This window comes from Bufo bufo, chromosome 6 (assembly GCF_905171765.1).
Source record: "Bufo bufo chromosome 6, aBufBuf1.1, whole genome shotgun sequence".
In the NCBI taxonomy this organism is placed as follows: domain Eukaryota; kingdom Metazoa; phylum Chordata; class Amphibia; order Anura; family Bufonidae; genus Bufo; species Bufo bufo.
Window position 1 is genome coordinate 237,926,588 of NC_053394.1, and position 8,638 is coordinate 237,935,225.

At 39.2% G+C, this 8,638-nt stretch overlaps 1 long non-coding RNA gene across 1 annotated transcript; it reads right to left on the reverse strand.

Moving 5' to 3' along the window:
* Nucleotides 1-1,947: 1,947 nt before the first annotated feature.
* On the reverse strand, nt 1,948-8,259 carry LOC121003470. Its single transcript, XR_005779483.1, has 3 exons — nt 8,130-8,259; nt 6,844-6,951; nt 1,948-2,179 (listed from the first exon to the last, which is right to left on the reverse strand). It is a non-coding gene; the product is annotated as an uncharacterized LOC121003470 (long non-coding RNA).
* Between the last annotated feature and the right edge of the window lie 379 nt (nt 8,260-8,638).

Consider the following 8,638-nt stretch of genomic DNA (forward strand, 5'->3'; position numbering starts at 1 on the left):
CACTGGCTGAGCTGCGGCTGCCTGCTCTCTCTCTAGAATCTACTGGAAAAATATTAACCCCTTCAGCAGCACAGACTCAGGGCTGGAGGCTTTACTGAGTAGCTGCAGGCAGTGAGGAGACAAATGCTGGGCACAGGAGCTGACAGAAGTTCTGTAGAGCATTGCACAAGAACAGGTAGGGAGAAGATACTATGTGTATCAGCAGTGTCATTCTACAGCTGGGACTTGTAGTCCTACACATATAACATGCTGCTGAGTATCCCAGCAGTCAGACATGTCACTCAGGGCAGACTTATTCACTCCCTTTGCAGAGCAGGAGGAGGGGCAGAGATTGTTGTTGTTGCAGGTAAATAAAGGGTCAGAAGAGAACCAGGGAAATGAGGAAATATTTATTATATTTTTTTTGCCTAAAACTTGCTTAGCTTAGTTATATATTGCTGCCCATCAGATTTACAGTGCTATATATATTTTTTTTTCATAACTTGGACAACCCCTTTCACGACTTGGTACCACTCATATACCTTTTTACAGCAGTCACTAAGGGGCCTTAGGCTGGGACGCCATATTTTTATGTGCTGCTCGGGTCTCCTATGCAGCGGAGAGCTGAAACTTGTCTCTGACATGAGAGCTGCCCACAGCATGTAAGCAGTTACAGAAGGGAGCCGACTCCTTCTGTCTTCTGTCGGCACCCTACGAAAGAGATCACATGGTGCTGCTGTCAGTGCCTGCATGCCAGGGCCTAGTGAAGGTCCCAGGCCTGCCTCTTGCGTGTCCCAGAGGGCTGCTCCTCTCTGGCTTAGCCTGATGGTGAATGTCAGTATAGCACTGACATTACAATATATTGCACTGCATAAATAGTGCAATTTATTTTAGAAGCAACAAGAAATCACTTATGTATTATAGTCCCCTTTTGGGACTTTTAAATGGCTAAAAAAAAAAAGTAAAAAAAGTTTTATTAGATAAAAAGAAATCAGTTAAAGTTAAAAAATACACATTTTTTCCAATTAAAAAATGCTTTTCAATCCAAAAATGCAAAAATAAAATCTCCTACACATATTTGGTTATGCTATGTCCATAATGACACACACTCCAAAATTATCATGTACCTTATACCGCAGGGTGAATACTGTTCACAAATACCAGAATTGCTGCATTTTAAGTATTTGCAACAAAAAAATGGAATACAAAGTGATCAAGAAGCCTTATATACTGCCAAATGATACTAATAAAACTACAAAGCATCTCTCCAAAAATTTTTAAAGAGGGTTTTTGTTGTGAAAATGTGGTAAAACATTAAACAACTATATGTATTTGGTATAGCTGTAATAATACTGACAGAAAATAATGTCATGTTACTTATGCCAAAAAATGAACACCACAAATGTTATAGTGTGGAAACTCAGTGGGGGTACTGTTGTTTTTTTTCCTACCCTCTCTTAGAAAGTTAAATAGGACGTTATGTGTACCACAAAACTGCACCATTAAAAATTAGCCCTGCAAAAAACAAGCCCTCATACGGCTCCATCATTGTAAAAGTTATAGCACAGTGAAAAAAAATAATATTTACTTGATCATTGAGGCCCGAATTACATCTCAAAATTTGAATATATTGCTTTACTATCCAAACTGTGACGTGTGTTCACAGTAAAACACAATATACAGGGTTCCTGGTATTTATATGGAATGTTGATCTAGAGATCTGTCTGATAACCAGCAGGGATCAGGAAGGATTTTTAGGAATAAATCTGATGACTTCGGTCTTTTTCAACCAGCTAACTACATGTATGTAACTACATAAGGAGACATGTTGTAGAGAAGATAGCTCGCTCTTATAACTATAAATTATAGCCAATTAATTTGTAAGTGCTTAAAAATGCTAATCTATCTCTGTCCACTAAGAGCCATGGTAAGAAGTGGTTAGAAATAATACTCTCACATACAATTGAATAACTTAATCAGGAGAATACATTTATTAAAGTTAAACAGAACATTTTCAAGGACTGTTAAACATTTTGCTTAGATATAGACAGTAGAACAGACTGCAATGCATAGTTGATTCCATGATTTAATTTGGAAGTTTTGAATGGTACAGCAAAGTTTCTTCACTTCATGTTACCTCCGTACCCATATCCTCCTTGACCACCGTAGCCTTGTCCATAACCACCCTGCTGGCATGGATCTAATAAAAAATAAAAAAAATTGTTGGCAAGTAATGCTGGTAATTTATGATATTGATGCACTGACAGAACAGATAAAACTAATTATATGAAATATGCATAGTCTGGCAACAAAAAAAAAATTTCAATTATAATGCGTATTGCTGGATTAGAAAAAATATTATTAAAGTATTTTTTTTAAGTAGACACATAAAAAAAAGGCCATAAAGCGTTAACTCTACTCTGCCACTCTATCGCTGTTAACTGACAGCTCAGACAAAGAGTATCAGTATGATATTTTTTTTATTTACTCTTTAATACAAGTGGAAGAAGATGTAAACTGAAGCTCCTGAGCCCCAATACAAATGTTATAACAGGGCTCTCAACTCAGCTCTGACATTTGTAATTCTGGTGTCAATTTATGTGGCAAAAAGGACTTTGGGTTTCTTAGGCATTAGGGCCTAGGTGCAAATGCTACCTATATTTTTATGACCATAATATGGCTGTTTATAGCAGGACTTGTATCACATAAATTCTGTCTTTACATAATCATACTGCTAACAATAGGGTAAAGTCAGAGAGCAGTTATTTGTTAGTCATATCATGCAAGAACATTTTATTGTATAAACAATCAGTTATCGCCACCAATATTTTCATCATTTATCGTTGATAGTTCCAATCATCTCATGTGTAAAGCTATAGGGGGTGCAGATGTATCAGTCTGGGGCCCAGAATCTCCAAGTTACACCTCTGGCTGGAAGGAATATGTTAGGTCAATTTTTGCCTCAGGCAGCAGGAAGGATATGTGCTCCCCTGCCCCTTGACATAAAGGACTGAGGGAAGGGGGGCCCAAACTGAACTCTTGCACCATGGCCCATGAGCCTTTAGCTGCACCCCTGCTTGGGCCTCAGAACTGGAGACTGTATGATGGCTCACAGAGTGCTTATGACTCTGGACTACAAAAATAATTCAGCCAACGCGGCATATAATGCTCCATTTGGTGATGTGTTACTCAGTTATTCGTACCAAGAAGCAGTGGTGTACATACCATATAGGCAGACCACGCAGCTGCTATAGGGCGTGAGGAAGAGGGGCCTGCAGTGGAGGAGATGCCCCACCCCCTAATTGCTCCTGTCTCTCTTTCTAAAGCTAAAGGACCTTTAATGATTCCCAGGTTAGAACAGTGCATCTGCCAGGACCTGTGATGACATCATCTTCAACATCACAGGTCCTGCAGGACCTAGCAAAGGAACTGCACCAAAAATGGTGTAGTTCCTAGGTTTGAAAGGTACATCTGCCAGGAACTATGATGACATCATTACGGGTCCTTCAACCCCTAACAGCAAGTATTATAAGTTCACAATCAGCTCTGCATTGATCCATATAGACTGGAATGGAGTGGTAAGAGGAGATCCTCCACTTCTCATCATTCCTCCCCCATGCCCTGTTTTTACTCATTGGTCATTCAAGTATAATACTTCAGACAGTGACACTGACCACTACCTCATGTACCTCACACACACAGTGACCATAATGTATAACTGACCACATATCACTGCATCCACAGTAGTATACCTTGTATGTCTTACATCAATACACTGCTCTGTATATATATATATATATATATATATATATATATATATATATATACACACAGTGCATATATTACACAGTATTATAGATGCAATATGTACATATAAATAGTATATACAGCAGTGTACTGATATGTGAGGTATGAGGTATAATAGATGCAGTGTGTACAGATATATAGTATATACAGCAGTGTACTGATATGTGAGGTATGAGGTATAATAGATGCAGTGTGTACAGATATATAGTATATACAGCAGTGTACTGATATGTGAGGTAAAAGGTATAATAGATGTAGTGTGTACAGATATATAGTATATACAGCAGTGGACTGAGATGTGGGGTACGAGGCATAATATATGAAGTGTGTAATGATATATAGTATATACAGCAGTGTACTGATATGTTAGATACGAGGTATAATAGTTGAAGTGTGTATAGATATATTGTATATACAGCAGTGGATTGATATGTGAGGTACGAGCTGTAATTTATACCTCATACCTCATGTCAATACACTGCTGTATTTATTATATACCTGTACACACTGCATCTATTATACCTCGTACCTCACATGTCAGTACCCGCTGTATATACAATATATCTGTACACACTGCATCTATTATACCTTGTACCTCACATTACACTACTTTATATACTATATACCTGTACACACTGCATATATTACACCCCGTATCTCACATATCAGTACAATGCTGTATATACTATATACCTTGTGACAGGACCAGGGGGAAAGTGGTAGAAGGAGTCTACATTTCACCTAGGTTCCTGTCCTATACGTTCTAAAAAGCAGCCAGGGAATTGACAGCAAGGAAAACTAGGTTTTCTCTTTGCAAGGGTTTTGTTAAAAACCTGGCTAGAAGGGCCTGGCTGCTTGGAGCAGGGAGAGTTGGGTGGGTCCCTGCTCCAATTAGCCACTCCAGGTATTCAGTGTAACTGTGGCTAATCACCTTGGAACCTGAGTGTGCTATAAGAGGGCAAACAGCTCACTAGCTGATCTCTCTGCTCCTGGGAAGAACCCTGCTGGGTGAGTGGAAAACAACAGTGTGTTTGGTTGATGGAGCTGGTCACAAGGCTCAGTTTCATGTAGTTAGGGACTACTGCCTGTTTAGACGTAGTGGCCAGACGGCCAGGTATTTCATTTCTTTTGAACTGTTTTGTTTAATATTTCTTTTTCTGCAAAAGTCAATAAAACTGGCTGAGGCCCATTGCACCATACTTGCTTGGACTGGACTGTGTTTTATGTGCCTATAGCGCCCGTCTATCCCAGGAGACGGCGGTCCCGTGAGCTAATCCCGTTACAACCTGTACACACTGCATATATTATATCAGTACTCTGCTGTATATACTATACACCTGTACACACTGCATATATTATACCCCGTACCTCACATATCAGTACACTGCTGTATATACTATACATCTGTACACACTGCATATATTATACCTCGTTCCTCACGTAACAGTACACTATGGTATGTACTATATACCTGTACACACTGCATATATTATACCTCGTTCCTCACGTAACAGTACTCTGCTGTATATACTATACACCTGTACACACTGCATATATTATACCTCGTACCTCACATATCAGTACACTATGGTATGTACTATATACCTGTACACACTGCATATATTATACCTCGTACCTCACATATCAGTACACTGGTATGTACTATATACCTGTACACACTGCATATATTATACCTCGTACCTCACATATCAGTACACTATGGTAGGTACTATACACCTGTACACACTGCATATATTATACCTCGTACCTCACATATCAGTACACTATGGTATGTACTATATACCTGTACACACTGCATATATTATACCTCGTACCTCATGTAACAGTACACTGCTGTATATACTATACATCTGTACACACTGCATCTATTAAACCTCTTTTGTGTACCAGGGCGGTTTTGTAATCCCAATCCGGTCCTGATGGCATACAGTATTAGGCCTAGTTCACACGAACGTTTTTTTTTGCGGGTGTACAGGCCGTTTTTTTGTCTCCGTATACGGAACCATTCATTTCAATTGTTCCGCAAAAAAAACGGAATGTGTTCCGTATGCATTCAGTTTCCGTATTTCCGTTTTTCCGTTCTGTTGAAAGATAGAACATGTCCTATATTTGGCCGCAAATCACGTTCCGTTGCTCCATTAAAGTCAATGGGTCTGCAAAAAAAACGGAACACATATGGAAATGCTTCCGTATGTCTTCCGTATCCGTTCCGTTTTTTCTGAACCATCTATTGAAAATGTTATGCCCAGCCCAATTTTTTCTATGTAATTACTGTATACTGTATATGCCATACGGAAAAACGAAACGGAAAAATGGAAAGGAAACGGAAACACAACGGAACTCAAAAACGGAACAACGGATCTATGAAAAACGGACCGCAAAAAACTATAAAAGCCATACGTTCGTGTGAACTAGGCCTTAAACGCAGCAGCAAGCATAGTTCATGGAACAAAGGGAGAGGCCTGGAATGGGTAGTGGGAGGGGCTATAAAAGGGGAACGGGGGCCCACTTTAGATTCTTGCTATGGGGCCCAGTGATTTCTATGTACCCCCTGCCTAGAAGCAATACTTCTATGGAAAGTTCTATCGTGAAATCATGGGGGTAAAGAAATACAGCTTCATACATCTCTGAATGTCTGTGTGTAAACTAGAAAACTAAACCAGAATCCCCTACACACTGTTGGTTTTAAGACTTCATTGATAGAAATGAAATTCTTCCCTTTTGTTGTTTTCTATGTATGTTGTACTCTGCACATTAAACAGGTTTATTTTAGATAGATTATTTGCATTGCCTCTTTATCCACTAGACCAGGCATGCTCAACCTGCGGCCCTCCAGCTGTTGGAAAACTACAACTCCCATCGTTCCCAGACAACCTACAGCTATCAGCCTACAGAAGGGCATGGTGGGAGTTGTAGTTTTACAACAGCTGGAGGGCCGCAGGTTGAGCATCCCTGCTGACTAGACTGTTATGCATGTTTCTGTGCATTAAATACAAATTACAGTTAGATCCAAATATCATCAACAAATATACATACTTGGGCAACAAGGCGGTGGTGGACATTGAACTTTTGGACATGGAGCACATGGGTCAACTATGATGCATTTGGGTGTTTGGTCCTGGCAAACAGGTGGTGGGCAACATGCTGAAAAGAACCAAAAAAATATTATCAGAGAAAGTGATGAAAATACAAAGAATGAAAATTATTACATTTTTAAACTTATTAGGCTAATGTAACAATTTGATTGTGGGATCTTTGGTGCAAGGTTGCTGTGAAGGCCTGTAAATGATAGTTACTAAGCTATTGCACAGTAGTTTAGTAATACCAGCATCAATGCAGCCAGTGCATATTGTAATAAAGTAAGCATGATGAAGGTTGACAAAATCAGAGGTAGACATAATATTTGGGCAATCTTCACTCCAACAAAGAGGCCCTGCTGATATAGACGCTCACTGCTACTTTAAAGGGGTTTTCAAAGCTCCTGATATTGATCCTCAGCATGAAGGGATCCTCAGGATACTGTAGATCATGAATATCTTATTGTTGGGGCGCCAACACCCTCGCCAATTGGCTGTTTCCTTTGGCCTCTGACACTGGAACTAGCTCTTACAACAGAGCTGGAAGCAGAACTCCATTTAAAGTGTAATGGTCATGCCAGCTTACTGTAGCTTAACCCCTATTCAGTTAAATGGGTGCTGAGCTGCAGTTACCCAGCACGACACTTTGTTTCCACCTCTCATTCAAGCTGCAGGGAACAGCTGATCAGTTGGTAAGCAGGGTGCCTGACCTCCACTGATTGGATATTGATTCCTGAGGATAGGTCATCAATAAACGGGTCCGGAAAACCCCTTTCAATTGACACTTTAGGTTGCACATACTGGTCTACCATAATGATTTTCACTCATAGCTCAATATTAATTGTAAGGCCAGGTAATGATGTTTTTTAAGAACCATGAAAGCGGGTGTCTAATACTAGTACCCCTCACTCATCAAGGCAGCAGATAAACACCAATGGAACGATATACATTTCTCACAGAGTCCTGCAGCTGTCTGCACCAACCATTAAAGAAAGCTTAGCATATGTTAGCACAGTATTCTCTCTCTCTCTCTCTCTCTATATATATATATATATATATATATATATATATATATAATGTTTTTCCAGTGGACTACAGGTAAATCTAAGTCATTTACACAGACTAGTTAAATGGGATATTGACTTAGGCTCTGTCTTTATATCTTTGAGCACAACTAATGGAGAGCTAATAATTCTTCATTCCATTTCATAAAAAATAATCAAAACCTATTTAAATGGCACTTACGGTTTTTGCCTTGTCCCTTTGCTGACATGGTTGTCTCTGGTAGATGTCTGAGTGATGAAACAAGGTCACAGAAGATGGATACTGAAGCTCATTACAAAGGTGCTATATATACAAAGCTGCTGCTATCGTTGAGCAACATATCAGATAGCAAAATAAGCCAATCGGAATTCTAATTGACCATCTAACTACTAATTGGCTCCTATAATTTGCATACCTTGAAGGCTATGTACTGAGATAATGGCTTTATGTATGCATACATAATAAATTAATAAAAGTATTTATTACACATAGAATGTTATAGTTATACATTCTAAGACTATGAATTGTCTAATTGTCTGAACATTATCATTACTGGCAAACCATCTAGTTGGATTACTCATTTCACTCATCGGTAAACCTAAGCAAACTTCCTACAAAAAAATGTAGATGTGACCCAGTTCTATTAATACTGTGATTTAGTACAAGATCATATGTAACAGGGGCAAGCTATGGGACCCTTTGCGAAAGGG